The 18147-nt window shown below is 38.5% G+C and overlaps 2 pseudogenes; one reads left to right on the top strand and one right to left on the bottom strand.

Moving 5' to 3' along the window:
* Positions 1–1343: 1343 nt before the first annotated feature.
* Positions 1344–7318, bottom strand: LOC122136601 (annotated as a pseudogene).
* Positions 7319–15631: 8313 nt separating this feature from the next.
* LOC122136600 lies at positions 15632–17741 on the top strand (annotated as a pseudogene).
* Positions 17742–18147: the final 406 nt, after the last annotated feature.

Below are 18147 nucleotides of genomic sequence, written 5' to 3'. Positions count from 1 at the left end.
CAAACAAAAATTGAGCTGAAAACAGCAAAATTAATACAATATAAAAAAAATGAAGCTAAAATAAACAAAAAACTACAAAACTACAAAAAAAAGGATTTAAATATCCCTGTAACAAAGGCCTCAATTGGGCATCCAGCATACCTTCTTTCAACTCTTTCTGCTTTCAGCACATTCTGAAGAAAAAGCACTGTTATTTGCTCTGATTGGTAATGGGCTAATAAGGGACTGGAATGGACTTTATCAAGAGGCTTCATACACATGAAAGGGCTTATAGAATTTATAGGCCAGAGAGCCTTACTTACTAGGAAAGGAGATGTTTTCTTTTGTTCTGGATGGGACATACTCACTCTCATTGCCCTTGATGGGAAACCGTAGAATAAATACTACATACTCAGAAGCCCAGATGTTTGCACACACTATATGCAGCTGTAGGGAGAGGTGACGTTTGGGTCATGCTGTAATGACACACTTTGTTCTGTCCGATCCCTAATGCTTGTGTTTTTGGCATACTTCTAAACAGAAAAGCAGGAAATCATGCAGCAATATGGCAAATGTAAATAAAAGGGTGTACATTTGTGAATGCAGTCTGGAATACACCAGTAAGTTTACTCGAAGTTGGTGCAGCAGTTGATCAGTTTTTATCAAATTGCAATAAATACATTCCTATCTATTACCAGATACAGCCATTTAATGGCCATTCAATATATAAAACATTTCTGATTATATAACTTTCTCTAACATTCATTAGAAGTCTAAAAGTAGACTGTGTCCCAGTAGATTTCCAGTTTATCAGCATGACCTCTCTCCCCTCCTTTTGTAATATATCTTTGATATGCATTATAACTGTGAATACCGTAACAGACGCAAGTACTTTCTTCACTACATATAAAAGACTATTATAATATTCACAAATAAATGCATTCATAAGCGCTTCATACTCTCAGTATATTTTGAAGCCATATGTGGACTTTCAGAGCAATAGAGAGATATACAGTACAAGCAGTCAGAAATATAAGTGATCAGACCGCCATCTCACTTCCAAACTATCAGTTTGAGTATAACTACACATCGCAGATCTCTAGTCCATTGCCATCAGTGTGTGATCAACACAGACCATTCAACAGGCAACCCTCCCAGGGAGAATATGGAACATCCCATTTAGTTTCCTTGACCATCTCACAAATACTCTGGGACCCATGGCCAGGTTTGCCCACACTCGTGTAATGAGTTGCTGGGTTTGTGTAATCTTTAATGAAGAGGAAGTATACATATTTTGCTTGCTGTCCACTTTAAAGGGTTTTGAGCTGAAGAACAAAAGTAAGATTTCCTTGACTGGTTTTCCATGGTAACCAATCAAGAAGGTGGAGCTGGGGTGGTGGAGGAATGCTGGAAGAACTGTCAAAGGCACTTATATATGCTTGTTCAGATTGGTCATATTAAATGAACATGTTCCTCCTGAACGTTTTTTTGGAACTCCATGTGGGAGCCCAGAGTTTAAGAAAGTGATTTATCCATCACAACTAAGCCAGTTAAGACTGGCAGATCTTTTTCCTTATCACAACCTCCAAACTTCTCACAATTCTACTAGCCGTCTAGCCGGCGCATTAACAATCCTCAACCTTCTTCAATTTCCACTTTGTCTTCTCAGTCTCCTTCTTTGCTATCAGTGTTTCTTGCAAGTGTAGACCTCTTCCTCTTGGAGGCAGGTTTGACACTCGACGTGACAGCACCAGCGGACCTGGCAGTGGCAGGAGAGGGTGGTGAGGTGGAGGGCCGTGTTGTAGCCCCGTCCACAGCACAGGCTGCTGCAGCTGGTGTCCTTTGAACACGGTCTGCCAGCCGTCCCGGGGGAGTAGCGCGATGGCCTGCAAAAGCTGGGCGACTCCTCCAGAAATACCAGCTCGGTGGGCCGCAGACGGGGACCTGTGTTGCCGTGACGCCGTGGGCTTGCCAGCTCGGTCTCTCCAGTGGCAGAGTTGGTGACACTATGCACTCGAACGGCCGTGTCATAGCGATACTTCAGCAGATGGCCTGTGTCTTGAAACGGGGAGAGCTGCTTCCAGCATGTTTCTCACAGCACAAGAACCGGAGACACCGTGACACTTACAAGTAGTCTTAAGACCACTCTTCACCGCCTGAGAGGAAATGAAAAGACAGAGGTGAAGACATGAACACAGTATGCCAAATACAACACTATGATCCTGTGAAAATGAAACAGAAACTTAGAAATCTGAGGAGAGGATTCAATATGGGATGCTGAAGTTTGGTCTCACTTATTGGATTGGCTATGACTTTTTCACATGGATGTTTGGTACTGAATAAGATTTTAAAGAGAAACAATACATTTTTGTAAAGCTATTCACACTTCAGCGATTATGTTTTCATGTCTGGTGATAAAATGTGCCAGCCTATAAAATATATATTTTGGTAACACTTTATTTTAAGATGCCCTTGTCAAACATGTTACATGTACTTACTATCATAATAACAATAAAATACGCATAATTACATGCAAGTAACCAAAAGCCAAACCCTAATCCTAACCCTAACCATATAGTAAGTACATGTAGTTAATTAATATTACTCAGTACTTAAATGTATAATTACACTGTAACAAGGACACCTTAAAATAAAGTATAAACCTAAGCTTTTAGTCATATGTCCAAATCCCAATCCACTGAGTGGTTTCAACCCTTGATGTGATCAGGCCTTTCGTTGGTGATTTATTTTAATTTATTTCATATTGCATTGGTGTAAAAGGGCCCTAGATCAGTGACTGAGGGTGACTGGGGACCTCAGCAAACTTCCAAGGAGGCCTCAAGATGACTTAAAATGACTTGAAATAAAAAATAAAAAACAATTCAAGATATTTCTGTCTCAAACTGTGTCAAAAACTTTTTTTTCTTTGAGGAAGCAGGATTTTCTGTGGCCTTATAAAATGGGAATATATAAGGTACCTTAGTTTTAAAAGTAGAATTTCTAGACCTAAAAAGTCATGTAAATTCAAATCTTAAAGCTCCAATGGCTTTGAATGTGCAAATGAATATACTTTTTTATGTTTAATCGGTTAGATATTGTGAGTAAGCATGTTTTTTTAATCCCACTTCTCAATTCTTAACCAAGAATCATGAACAACTGAAAAATTCATGGGGCCTTCAAATATCATTGTGGACAGTTGGGAGCCTTAGAGTCCAAAAAGTTGGGAACCACTGGCCTAGAGAGAACTATTTTACATGTTTGGGAAGTCACATTAATATATTGTTATTGATTATATCCCCAATAGTGGGGAGGGAAATAAACATAGAAGTTGTAAAAGTGGACCAGCATGTTATCCAAAATTATAAATTGTTCAAGTAATTCCACTGATACTCTGGGACTCCATAGCCCTGAGCTAAAAACATTGGGTTGACTTGGTGTAGATGATGGATGCAGGGGGAATGCCTGAGCTGGCGGTCTTTCAACTCTGACCTGCACCTCTTGAAGACCACCATCTCTGATCTATGCTCAGATCAACACATCTAGGTTCTTTTGCTCTCTCGCTCTCCATTTTCAATTTTGAAGCATTGGTTTTCTGAGTTTGGGAGCCAGATCACATTATTTACTTGCTGACTGTTGATCTATTTCTCCTACTCATCCTCCTCTCTTCATTTCACATATACTGCGGGAGTAGCTGCAGACCAAATCAGTCTATCTAAAAGGGCCCAAGGGGAGATGGGGAGGTCAAATGGTCGATGGGGGTGTTCCACCCTACACAGGTATGAGCTCCCACCCCAGGGCCACATGAGCAATACAGAGGAGAAGCGAGGAAACGGAGAAAAATCTGAAAGGGAGGGGAAAACAAGACCTCAGCCACCTTTGCTTGTTTTTGTTAACCGCCATCTGTGGCCTGAGGTGTCAACTGTGGGAAACAACAAAACCGGAGACTGATAAGATAAGATCCGAGTTTGTCCAGCCATTCTTTTCTTACTCTTTCTGTGAACCTCGTAAACCTTCCCCCTTTTTCGCTCCCTCTGTCTTTCCCTGAGGCTGCCAGTCTCCTGGTAACAAACTGTTTTGAGGGATGTTATGAGGATTTATGAAAGTCTGGGAGAGCGGCAACGGTGGTGGCAGCGGCAGCTGTGAGACTGGTAGAGCGGGAGGCATACAGTAGATGAAAAAAATGCTTGTATATTACAGAGGCCTCTGCATAATCGCCCTCATGGGAGACCTCTAATTTTGAAGAGGGCCTCCACAGCAAGCGCTGTCATGCCTGGACCAGGGGAAGGAACACCTGGCTCTAGAGAGCTGGCCAATACCTGCTCACCTACCTGCCTCACCCCACTTGCTGAACTCTCCTTTGGGCAACAATGAAGACCGCACCCCATCAACCAAGAGAGGACGGTATAGTGTCTGTGAGAGAGTTAACCCTTACAGATGTTCTCTATATGAGCTTTGGAGGACACTGGATCATGTAGACTACACTCTTAAAAATAAAGGTTTTATAAAGGATTCAATGAAGAATCCATGGATCCTTCAAGTTCTACAAAAGGTTCTTTATAGTGCAAAAAGGTTGTTTAGATTATTTACATGTTCTGCAAATTAAGACAAAAATTGTTATTTTAAGAATGGTTCACTTGGGAACCATCCTTATGTACGAAAACCCCCTTTGTAAACTTTACTCTTAAAAGCGTCCATGATATATATTTATATATATAGGCCTAGGCCTGTTAATATTTTGCGTCTTACCCGGATGCCGACGTTAATGTTGTGAGCGTCGATTTGGGCTCGCAGGTCCTTGCTGACCCGTTTTTGCCCCCAAGAATTTCTTGAGAAACTTAGTGCTGTATTTGAGGTTGTCCCCGCATACGCCCCACTGCCAGGCCTCGCGGTGCTGCAGACCAGGAGAATCGTCGCAGGTGCAGCGCTCCATGCGCCCCGAGCTGCACGCTTTGGCCAGCGCGTGAGACAACGCTGCTGACGACACCACCGCGAGCAGGAAGGCCGTCTCTTTAAAGCCTGATGAAGTGATGCATTCATAAATTAGCACTGAGCAACTGCTTTAAAGCTTTTAAAAAGTCGTACACATAATAGAATCAGCCTATTTGTGCTTTTGATAAATGTTTTAAATAACATACATGGAAATAAGGACTCCAGGCATATCAGTACTAACGTAATAAAATATTTGATGTAATAGGTAACCTCATAGGGGCGACATGAGGAGTTCACATTACAAGCTAAATACTGAGCACTTTGTAGGAATTAACTAATAGGGCTATAATAAAAAACAATCATCTCTGATTGCAAATAATGCATTTCTAAAACAGTTTTGATAACTGATAACAAAGTGGATATTAGTAGCTATATAAATGTCCACAATAACATAAATATATTGGATATTTGGTTGTAGCTATGTGTTATTTTTCTTTTGAAATACATTTCTATTACCAAGTTTATTATTTAAAACTCGACTTTAAACGAAAAGGCCACCCTTATCATGCCTGTAGGTATAAATGAAACCCTAACATGAACTATACAACTTTTCCAATTAAGTGTGTAAGTGCAGTATGTTGTCACGATCCTTTAAGCATAATCCCTGCTCGCAGGCTCGTATTATTGTTTGCTTAGATCAGAGCTGAGGCAAGGCGTGTATTTTTGATCCAATTAATTATTATTTTGACTAAGTTTTCTGTCAGATGAAAGCGCGCGAGCACGCCGCCCTTTTCCTCTGAGAACTGGGGCGCTTTTCCGCGAGATAAAAATACTTTAACTGGCCCCGCGAGGCCTCACCGCAAAGGGATTCCGCGCTTCCCAAGTCCCTAATTACCAGCGGACTGACCTACGCATGGCTTTCACATTCACATCCTGCACATTACGCACAGGCTCGTTTGGAAGCAGGCACCACATGGAGGTTTCTGCATAGTTGTTAATGCTAAAACATCCCCTTTCTGACAATATATAAGTAGTACTGACTAATTTAAGGCTACCAAACAGCAAATTGTACAATTGTGTTTTGTTGGTTTTAAACTCACAAGATTCGGTTTCTTTTTGTTCCATGTTAACATTAAACAATTGCTTCAACAATGAAAACGTTTTTATAATTTTTACTATGTGATATTATAAATTCCTAACGAAACAAACATCAAATAACTTTTTTTTTAATTTCATTTTAATTAATTATAAATCAATTGTTTTGTTTTCCTTCTCCATTTGGACTGTCGTCAACTCTGTTTCCAGTTAAAAAAGACCAGTAGTCTATCTATCTATCTATCTATCTATCTATCTATCTATCTATCTATCTATCTATCTATCTATCTATCTATCTATCTATTTATCTATCTATCTATCTTTAAATGGGCATACCATTTTATTTGGAAAAAAAATCTTATTAAAATTATGAACCATTCCATAAACAACAAATGACCTTGAGCGCAAGGATAAAAATGGCTGAACTGTCATTATCATATTCCAACATATTGTAAAACAGTTCACAAAACATTTGTACATTTAGCTTGAGATGACAAAAGCAATGTTAATAACACTTTATATTTGTTAATTTTTTTTTACAGAAATGTTTTTGCTTTTAAAGTCAAGTCTCATATATCTTACCTCGTTTTAAAAGGCTTCCACGGCCATCCATACTACAGTTCCAGCGCTCGTTGCGGAAACTGATAGCGGCACTCCAGGAGGCTGAGGCGGACAGATTCCCTCAGAGTCTCCGCCAGTCCTGGTTCTCGCCGGCACAAGCGCTTTTGCCGGCGCGTCAGAGTCATCTGCTCGCATTGCTTCAGGTGCGCTTTACTGTTCGGAGGCTCGTTGGCAAATGGACCGGGCAGATAGACCAGTGGCTCGCGACCTGTAAGGCTAACGATAACATGCACACTACAGTCACTAATACTACTTAATTTGAAACCTCTCATTCTTTTTTTATTTGTTCACAAACACCATATATTTAAAATACACTAAAATAGACCTTCAAGGCCTTTTAGAACATCAGACACAGTGTAAAACGTTTTCATCATAATGTTATAAAACATATTTTGTTTAACTTGTCACAATTATTTATCTCACCCCAATTTCAAATAAGTTTTTAGAGTTTAAACTTTGACACTAAAGTTAATGTAGGCTATTTTAAAACTTAGGGCAACAAATATTTTTTCTTCTTCTTCTAGAATGCCCGAGTGATGGCACATGTGCTTTGAATATGTGTTTAAATACCTAATTTGAATAGTCTTGTTAGTCGTGCTCTTTCCCCAGTCACTCAGTAGACTAGTCTGAGCGCCCTTGGCTTACGCTACTGTGGCGCATAACAAACTTAAGTAAGCACTCTTAAATAAAAACCAATTGCAGAGTGTTTTACGTGCAGGATTCTTCTTATAAACACCAGTGGAGCAAAGTCATATGAGCATAAGCCAGAAAGATCTTAATTATCAGGTAGTGCGAGGGCAAGGACGCGGTGCCAAACCATCGGAAGACATCTGGATCCATACTCTGCGCTGCACTCAACGCCAATAATCGACCAGCAGCACACTATTGAAATATTTTAGACACATCAATGTTTAAAAAATATAACAACTAAAAAAGAGAGAGGAAAAAAAAACTTAAATTACATCTAATTGTGTTACCTGTAGCTACGTTTTAAGAGCAGACAAAAAGTCTTCCTTATTTAAATAATTAATTTTAGATCTATTTTAAAATGCCACATTCAACATATAATGATTTAATTCAGACAACCTGCAACGTGATTGTTAAACATACACCCAATAACAAGATATGCGTAATTGCGCATGGGACATCCAACATCACCAAATATCTCCACACTGTTGCCGCATCTTAAAATTATTCGATTCCATGTGAAATACAGCAATAATGCAGTCAGAGGCTATTTCCATGAGTTCAGAAAAGATAGAGGATATAAAAGTCTCTGCTGACCCGAAATAGGCTGCTGCGTGGGGAAAGAAGGATGCAGAGGGCAAAAAAGTCGCAGCGGACAGGCAGTCCTCGAAAGCCCGGTGCACATGATGACGGGTCGACGCTGCTCTTCATTGCGCTATCTGTCCGTGTTGAAATCCCAGCTGTGCTGGACAGCTCAACTTCTTAAAGGGGCAGAAACTCATTTTAGCCCTTGGGGAGGCGCGGTCCCGGGAGGGGTGAGGCACGCCAGACTTGGATCATCAGTCACTCCGCCCATTGCCAGGGAAACGATATTTCCTACATATTAGCAGGTGCGTCTACCTGCTGAAGGGTTCACATTTATTTAGGGCTGATTCAGACAACTTAAATGTTCTTTCTGGTCAGATATGGATAAAAAAAAATCAACCAACACTTGTTATAAATACTATTCTTCTTATTTTTTCTTTTTCTTTTCTGAGTTCAGTACAAGGATAACAAGTGTCTGTTTACTCTTGTTTAATTTTAACACCTTGTTTACAAACTGTGGCTCCATTCTCATTTCCTCAGTCATCATTAACACACAGGCGTCTTTGATGCTGTTGTCATCACTCAGCACAAGATATAATGAGCTAATCATGACTGATCTTTCATCTAAGTTCCTCTCGCCTCCATCAGTGACTGACCAACTGGGCTCCACATTTCCCTTATGATGTCACCTTCTTTGTTTAAGACACCCACCTTGATGACGGAGGTGTGCCAGGTGCACTTCCTGCTTGAGGTGACCAATCCAAACAATACAAATGAGACATAGGCCTGTTTGTGAAATGTGAAAAATATGGGTGTATGTGATGTTTAAGAGGAGACACAATCATTAGTGTTGGATTCTTGAATAGAGATCCATTTGTTTAGTTTAAAATTGTTTTGAGGTCTTTGAAATGATACAGCAGATATTCCTAAGCTATTTTAAGAGTGTTAGGCATGTCACTATTTATTAAAATAAGTTTATTTTGTTGACAGTAATATCTTGGATACCAGACTCTTGGACTGGTGCCACTGTTGTTAGATTAACTTATATTGTTGTTAGATGAAAATTTGGTAGATGAACCTTGCATTGGAAGTTAGGCCTTGGCAATGGTATTTTTCACAATCAGCCCCCAAACAATAGAATAGAATAGAATCTTTCCAACAATTGGTCAAATTTATGTATTTTAGGTACTTTTAGGTCTGATTTCTATAAGGCCATTTTGGTAATATGTCTTCATTATGCTGTTGGTGCAATTTGAAAGAAGCTTCAGCCCTAAAATAGAATGGGCTTCATTAATTTTAATGGCAGACTCTCCAGGTACCCAGCTTTTATGTTAACAGTACCCTACTTTCAAATCATCACTGCTTACCCAGCTGAGTAACTTGTCCCACACTGACCTAAAAGGTTTGAATGTGCCATCCAAGTACAATCTTCAATAAGCTGCCAGTAGTTGTAGCTTTGTGGCTTCAGTGGATTTGCAATTGCTTGGTTTGTCTTAACTGTAGCACCCTCTGCTGACTGGACTATAGCTGTCTAAATTCTGCAGAATGAATGCAGTAAAACTCAGTGGATCAAGAAAATATATATTACACCATCTGGTGGACTATTGATCTTATGTGTTGATGAAATATTCATGACCAGTAGATCATCAACATTTAAGAAAAAATTACTAATAAATAAGGTAATACAAAGAACAGTGTCAAAACAAGTATGTTTAACTAATGTTTTCTAAGTATCAGGTTATTTTAGTAGGCCTGTCACTGAGATACTTTTTTATAGGATTTATACATTTAATTATTTGACTTTATATTATTTTAATTTTATTTAAAGCTTTAGTAATTCTGGTGTGTGATTTGTCATTTTTATTATTTCATTCACTTTTTTATGATTATTTTTTTTTTATATATTTCTAAATAGTTTTCATAGCTGTTTATTGACCTGGCTATTAGTTGAAATAAAATAAGCTCAAGTTTTTTCTCTATTTTATTTCACTAAATGTTTATTTGAATGTCAAGTAAAAACAACAACAACAACAACAAACAAACAAAAAATAAAATAATAAATGGATTACCTTTTTAAATATAATAACCTCGCTAAGTATTTGCTTAAAGGATTCTAGACATGACAAATTATTATTATTTTACATTTACATTTAGTCATTTAGCAGAAGCTTTTATCCTAAGCGACTTACAAATGAGGACAATGGAAGCAATCAAAACTAACAAAAGAGCAAAGATATGCAAGAGCTATAACAAGTCTCTGTTAGCTTAATGCAGTACACATAGCAAGATTTTTTTTTTATTATATAATAAAAAGAAAACAGATAGAATAGAAAAATAATAGAGCAAGATAGTGTTAGAGGCCTTTTTTTTTTTTTTTGCTTTTTGTTAATTGTTCAATAAATAAAAAGAAAACAAATAGAATACAACAAGAAAGAGAGGCTAGTGTTACTTTAAAAAAAAAGTAATTAGTAAATGAATAGAGTGCAAGTCTAAAAGAGACATTTTTTTTAAAGAATAGAATTAGAATAGAGAGTGCTAGAGTTTGAGGGTCAGATAAAGATATATTATTATTATTATATTTCAGGCGATTTGACACGTTGTAGCATCTGTGCCATTAGAGGTAACCTCATACAGTACCTACCCATGTTAACGCTACAGGCAGGTAATCTGACTGTCATATATTTATAAAGTCCTCTTCCAACACAACCTTCAATTCATTTATCCCTTTACTTCATAATTCATCATTCATCTGGTTAGCGCGTTTCGAAAACATGAGTTTCTCATCAGGGATATTTGCTAAAAATATTCAGGTCGACTCATCTTTCATTTTGCATGGGAAGAGGGCGGCCTGTGCACGCGCACCTCGGCCCCTCACGCCCCACGATGCACTCATTGGACGACGACAATAACGGGGTGGGGTTTCGCGTGCACTTTGGACAATGTGATTGGACAACACTTACGCGAAGGAGGGGCCCATGACGCCACCCTCCTCGGGCTAGAGAAAGTCGCCATTTTTTTTTTTAGCGGAGGAGGAGGAGAACCGGGAAAAAATTGTAGCGAAACTGCACCAAAAGGTAAATAATGCCTAAACGACACATTTTGCGTTGTCATTCTGACGCATGTCACACCTAGGTCTTTTAATTTACCTGTCGTCTACATGTAGCTAAGAGAAACCGTGCCTTCGGTTAACGAATTATCAGTTCAGTCAGGGAGGCTAACAGGCTAACCAACGGATGTTTGCTTAGCTGATGTGGAACTGCAAAACCAGTTCGCGCCTACTTATCCGAACATACAAACATTTTCAGCGCACACCTTTTTCGCTTAACACGTGTTTTTAATTCTATCCGTCTTCAGAATGGTATAGTTCATCAGGAGTGAGCGGAGTAAATAGGTAGCAGTGAAGTAAACAGTGATCTAGTTATCTCGCCTGCGCGCTTAGGCACATAGCAGCGACGACAAGGCGTCGCTCGCGACACAAGCAGAGCGCTCCCTTCATAATGAACGCTCCTGCGCTGACAGTCAGCATTCATTACGAGCTCTAGTTCGTCTCTTAGCTAGCAGTGTAAACATAGACGAACGAGGAATTAAACAAATTAATAGACCACAGTGTCTCAAAGCCGGTGTTACAGTAACTGTGCGTACGTTAATCTGTTAGCGTGAATCATTGTTAGGCCGTGTTTCTGACATCATTCCTTAACTCGTTTCTATCGCTTCATTTAAAATGTGAAGTGTTGCGACCTGAATATCAGAAATTATGCCTGTATAAATGTTGTTAACCTTATGCATGTCTAAAGCGGGAACAGGATTGATCCTGTCTTTTGCATCATAAAAGAATTGGAAAACACAGTATGTTTTAAAAAAAAAATGTTATAGGATGACATCTTTCGTTTGTCTGCAGAACTAGCAGGTGTCAAACACCAGGTTTCCACTGTAATGCATGATGGGATCGATTCACTCCGTGTGTAGTTGCAGTTCACTGGAAACGATGATTCGTTTAACCTCATTCAGTCTAGTCAGATGAGAAAAGTGGGGTCTGTTTTTATACGTGTGGTTGTAACCGCTTCTGCTGATTTGTAAGGTGTTCGTAAGCAGCCTCACAGTCACCCTGATTATGAATGACTGGCGTGTTGATTTATAGTTAGGAAGCATTTCTCGCTATAATTGGCTGTCTGTCGCAACATTGAAACTGTGGATGGGATCAGATGTTGTCATGTGATTTGTTTTTTTCTTACTTTTTCTCGAGCCTCTGTTATGCTCTCACTTCCTAGTATGCCTGATAAATAGGTTGTCTTAACCATTTCAGTCTTTGATCTTTTTGCACGTTTGAAGAGCATTTTCATTCTTATATTTGCATGTATCAAGAGATTTTAATCTCACTGGATTGACTCCTTAAAGGTCTGGAAGTATTTGACACCTGGTTTGTTTTTGTTATCGGTGTTTTTTGTGCATCATCTAGAAGTACATGTTTAAGGTTATGATTAATTAGCTTGATCGCTGCTATTATTTTTCGACCATGAATGACTGCTGGATGGGAAGGGTGTTGATTTCTCTCATTATGAGTTGTTCGTTAGCCAGAGTTTGTAAAGCATTCTTTTCTGACTTATTGTGGTTTTCTAATTTCTGTTAAAAGCTAAGTCTTAAGAGTTTCTGTTTTTAGACATTTGTAAAACTGTTGTCACTTTTTTTTTTTTTTTTTTCATTTTCATTCCCAAATATCAGGAATGTTGTTTGCTGATACTCCCTGCAGGGAAGATAAACATTTTCTGTGTGTTAGGGAAAGTCAGTTATTGTAAATGTTAGCAGACAGCTGCTGGCAATTACACAGGAGAAACACAATATACACTACTGTTCAAAAGTTTGGGCCGCAGTAAGATTATTATTTTTTTTTTAAATATAATTTAAATATTTTATTTAGCTAAAAATAATAATGTTTCTTGGGCATCAAATCAGTATTTTAGACTGATCATATTAAGAAATGTTTGTTTTTTTAAGCACCAAATGAGCATATCTGTATGATTTCTAAGGGATCATGTGACAATATGATAAAAGAGTTCTTTTGCATTGTAATAATATTTACCAACATTACAGTTTTATCAAATAAATCTAGCATTGGTGAGCAATAGAGATTTCATTCAGAATCATAAAAAAAAAATCTTTCCAACCCCAAACTTTTTGAATGGTAGTGTCTGTGAATGCTACTCTGCATTTAAGTATTAAGCTGAAGAGTTCAGAGTAAGAATGGGGTCGTTATTTAAGCTTGGGCTTAACCTTAAATGCCATCAGTTTCAGCATGACTAGTTCAGTCTGTTGTAACCAGTGGAAACAAAAACAACAAAAAGAGTCAGCAATACTCATCACATCTGATGCATGATTTTAAAATGTGTTGCTGCACAGAGGGACAAAGTGAATCACTGTGGTGAACAAGAGCACAATTTCACTTAACAACCATTTTTTTATGTTAAGACATGGTTATTGAAACATTACTTGCATAATATATATATTTTTTATTTAATCAAGGCTTGACTATAATGTGTGAGGATCTACACTGGACAGTGTTTAGTGTACAGTTATGACTACAGCAGCTTCATTAGCAAGAGCTTCTTGTTTCCCCTTTTCTGCTCAATAATTCAACTTTGGTTCTTGTAAATAATTGATGTGGCTTAAGTTGTTGTTGGCATGCCCTATGTCCAATTGAAAAAATCTTTGAATTGGTCCCATTGTTCTTCCCAAACGTTTGGTCTTATACCTTTTCTTTCTTTATCTGAAACACACATCGACCATAATGCAACCCATCTCTGACTGATCAGTGAGTCAATCTGTGAAAATGTGTGCTGTTACAGGATGAGTCATTTTTTGTAGCACTTCCTTGTATTTGCAGAGACTTCTTCCAATGATGTGGCCCCCTGTTGAGCACATCATTAAAAAAAGGGTGTTTTTCAAATAGTTTGAGGCTTATGTAGTCATTTTGTTCTGTTGGGACTTTGTTTTAAACCCTTGTGTCACTGCATTCTGAAGCCCCACCTCTCTTCTTTTTACTCAAAGGACACAGCTCTCACAGTCTCATCGGGTGTGTTCTCACACCATTCTTAGCGCTTAGCTTTTTGTTGCCACATTCAGACCTCGGTAGACTAGACAATGTACATTCCTTCAGATGAAGTACTTGTGAACAACATATTTTTTTGTCTTTTGTGCAGCTGCAGTCTTCTGAATTATTTTTGAACAAAATGTATTTTTGTGTAGTGTAGGGTATTGCTGCTTTCACAGTACAGTACGCATCATGATACACGTCACAGTTTCAAAATGTCACTCTGCTTCATGGCGTTATAGTAAATCATGAATGAAATGGTGGCAAACCCATAAGAGAAGCTCAGTGAATCAGATTCAATCTCACCCGCAAGTTTGCTGCACTTTTGTCCAAAATGGTGATTCTTTCTGGACTCTGACTCAATGGTTTCAGAGTTCAGGCTTTAGATGACTTTCTTCTTTTTATTAACTGCTGAAAATTATAAATTAAAAATACACAAGGCTGAAGTATCAATGTAATAAGTAGACTTGATTGTATCGGTACAGCTCTTTTGTATATACATTTTCAAACACTTCAGGTTTTAAATCAGATAACCCATCTATTGCATGAAAAACAAACAAATTTTAGGAATTATTAATGGTTGGCGGTTTATAATTATTCAAACATGTCCCATATCCTTTAGGCACAAGAAAGGAGAGATGGACTGACAGTCTGAATAAGGATATTGGTGGCTTCATTGTCTAAAACTGTAGTTTGTCGCTTGAGTTACAGTTGGGATTAGAGTGTAACTCAGTGCTCTCTCTCTATCTCTGTGTCTCTGATTAATTCAGAGGGCAGGTGTCCCCTCTTACAGGTTTGTTAGGTTTCTGGTTATCCTCCTGTACTCTTCTTTCCACCGATGGCATCTTGCATTCACCTTCATCACTGCTAGGCCTTTTGTTTCTCTGACTCTCCTCCCTCCTCTTTTCTCTTCACATGGTGAATCAGCCTTGACCTACACTTGTTTCCCCAAAGTCAGATGTGGTTGAACCATAACACGCATTCATAGCACATAGAATGAGCTTAATGCTTAATCAGTTCCTGTGTAAATGATTGTTTTTTTTTTTCTTTCAAGTTAATGTTATGTATTTATTTAGCAGATACCTGAATTTGCAACCTACTGCAGAGTGATTTGGGGTTAAGTGCTTTGACTTGAAGCATCACCCCTTGCAGGGTTTAAGCTTTTGTTCTTTCAGTCTTGGCACCCTTGATCACTGCACACCAACTTCAGGCAGTCAAAATATTGTTTGCCTGTTGTTGTTGTTTTTTGGTCAGTAATTATTTGGTCAATTTCAATTGGACAGTGACTTGAGTGAGGCATTTTTCTGCTCTATAGACCTTTATGTAGCTAGTTGTCTTGTTTTTTCCTTTTGTATGTCCACGATGTGAAGGTAAAGTTGTACGAATTTATGAATTAATTGCTTGTTTTAAAATCTTATTGGTCTACTGACATTTATGGCATCTGCTTCAAACATTAAAATGCACATGACATTTTTGTTAAAGTTTATCTACCAGCTAATTACTCTTCAACAGTGATGCTATAGGGCCGCTGGCAAAAACAGAAGGTCAAAGACAAAATTCTAAAGATGGCTGCGCACTCTGGTTCTCTGGCGCATAAGATCTAATACCATCTACCTTTCTCTTTTCTTCTCTGCAGATCCGCCACCATGGGGGAATATGTTTGCAGGCCTCTTTAAGAATCTCTTTGGGAACGGAAAGAGATGAGAATTCTGATGGTGGGCTTGGATGCTGCTGGAAGACCACCATCCTGTACAAACTAAAACTGGGAGAAATAGTCACCACCATCCCCACTATCGGTCTGTGATTCTTGAATTTTTACCATGCTTTTCTTTCTCAGTTTTCTTATTTCAGACTAATAAAAATTGTTTTTGCACCAACCAGCAAAAAGTTAAAAGGCATGAATAAATTCAACCGGTTTAGAAATCATTCATTAGATTGAAGAAAAAAAAAGGTTTCCTGTATTTTTTAACTTTTATTTGCTCTTTTTTTTTTTTTCCATTGTCCCTCCCCCATCTCATTCCATCTCTTTGTGTTAAAATTTTATCCCTCTATCCCATCTCTTTCTCTGCTGTCTGTGTGTGTATATATGGTTAAAAATTCTTTGCCCTCGGGCTGTAGTGTTATTAGAGCGCGGGGGCCCCAGCACGAGACACAAGAATTTCCAAGTTCATGCCTTTTCACCCTCATTCCATCTGTCCCTCTTTTCTTTGAGCTAGTGTTTAAACTTGTCCCCTTTTCTCTTTGCAGGGTTTTAATGTTGAGACGGTAGAGTATAAAGAACATCAGCTTCACTGTGTGGGATGTGGGCGGTCAGGATAAGATCCGGCCGCTTTGGAGGCACTATTTCCAGAACACACAAGGTGAGTGTCCACACATACACACAGAACCAGGTATTGAGCAACTCTTGAGTGCATACTTAAGACTGTCGCTGTTATTTCCACAGGCTTGATTTTTGTTGTGGACAGTAATGATAGGGAGCGAGTGAATGAGGCGAGGGAGGAGTTGACGAGGATGCTGGCAGAGGACGAATTGCGAGATGCCGTGCTGCTCTCGTCTTTGCCAACAAACAGGTAAATGAGAGAAAAACTAAATTCTTTAAATGCAAGTAGCATCAGCAGTCCAAGTATTCATTTGGTTCTTTTTCTGACTTCTGCTGTGGTTGATGTCATGTATGACTGTTTCATCGATTGGTCTGGGTATCAATACAGTTGTTCTGATTTGATTTTAATTCTAATGTTAACCAGCTCTTAATCAAATTCTGTTGATTTAGCAGGCATTTTATTCAGCAGCATTACATTTATCAAAAGTGAGAGTTTAAGACTTTTACATTGCAAGGGAAATATTTATATTTTAAAGCTGCAGTCCGTAAAAAATGTGTACATTTTGAACACACAAAGTTACGGACTGCAGCTTTAAATAAATGTTTCTTTTAAACTTTTTATTTATCAAAGAATACTAAAAAAAGTATCACTGGTTACAGAAAAATATTAATCAGCTGTTTTTTAACATTGATAACTTTTTTTTTAATTATTATTATTATTATTTTTTTTGGTACTCAGTTTTATTTCAAATTTGAAAACAGTTCTAATAGAAATAGAAACAGTTTCTTTTAAAATGTAATAAATGTAAGCATAAGAGACTCTTTTTTTTTTTTTTGACCCCAACATTTTAATCCCTCACTGTAAATGCTGTAGATGAAATGCACACAGTGCTTTAGACTGATTCAACCCACTAACTCATCTTTTTTTAACTACTACACTGGCCACGTTTTTGGTTATGTTGTTGATTTCATTAAAATGGACTGGCCCACATGAGTCTAAAGTGTAGTTCAGCAGAACACAATGACATCTGCAGGACACGTCAGCACATTTTCAAACAACCAGTTAAAAATAGGCATAGCCAGAAAGATCTTGGGTTTTTTATGAATCAGTGTCGAGCAAAAAAAAAGAAAAAAAAAAAGAAATTTTTTAAAAAGCTCAGTATTTGACCTGCATTGCTCTCTTTTTCCATCTGTGCACAACAGGACCTGCCCAATGCGATGAACGCAGCCGAGATCACAGATAAGCTGGGCCTTCATTCCTGCGTCATCGGAACTGGTACATCCAGGCCACCTGTGCCACCAGTGGGGGATGCCTGTACGAAGGGCTCGACTGGCTCTCCAACCAGCTCAAAAACGCTAAATGATCCATTCCACCCTCTCCTCTTCTGTCAGCGCTGTGTGTATGAATGTGTGTGAAGGGAGACAGCACTGGTTTCAGTCTTGCCCCCGGTTGCCCAGTTTTATCCATATTCTTTTGCTTGTCCAGTCTTGTATACGTCAGAGGACTCTGCCCAGTGCTGTCCTATAATACACATGCAAGAGTGTGTGTGTTTACGTGTGCATGTGTGTGTGAACTGAGGGTGGGAGTAGCCTTGCTGTGGCCTTTCAAAATAGACACTCAGTGTACAGCACGGTTCTCTCTTCTCTTTCTCTCCTCTTCTCTCCTCCTCTCCCCGTGGTTTTCATTGCACGCAAAGAATGACCCAGGATGTTAAAATATTGTCTGTTATCTAATACACTGAAACCAGACCTATAGGCCTGATTTGTCCCCTTTTCCCAATGTTTAAAGCAATCACGCATGTCTAAAATGTTTACAAAGGTGTGAGTTACCATCTTTTGACCCAAC

The sequence above is a fragment of the Cyprinus carpio genome, chromosome B3 (assembly GCF_018340385.1).
Source record: "Cyprinus carpio isolate SPL01 chromosome B3, ASM1834038v1, whole genome shotgun sequence".
In the NCBI taxonomy this organism is placed as follows: Eukaryota; Metazoa; Chordata; class Actinopteri; order Cypriniformes; family Cyprinidae; genus Cyprinus; species Cyprinus carpio.
The sequence above is the reverse complement of the archived record's forward strand: the minus strand, read 5'-3'. Positions and strand labels throughout refer to the sequence as shown.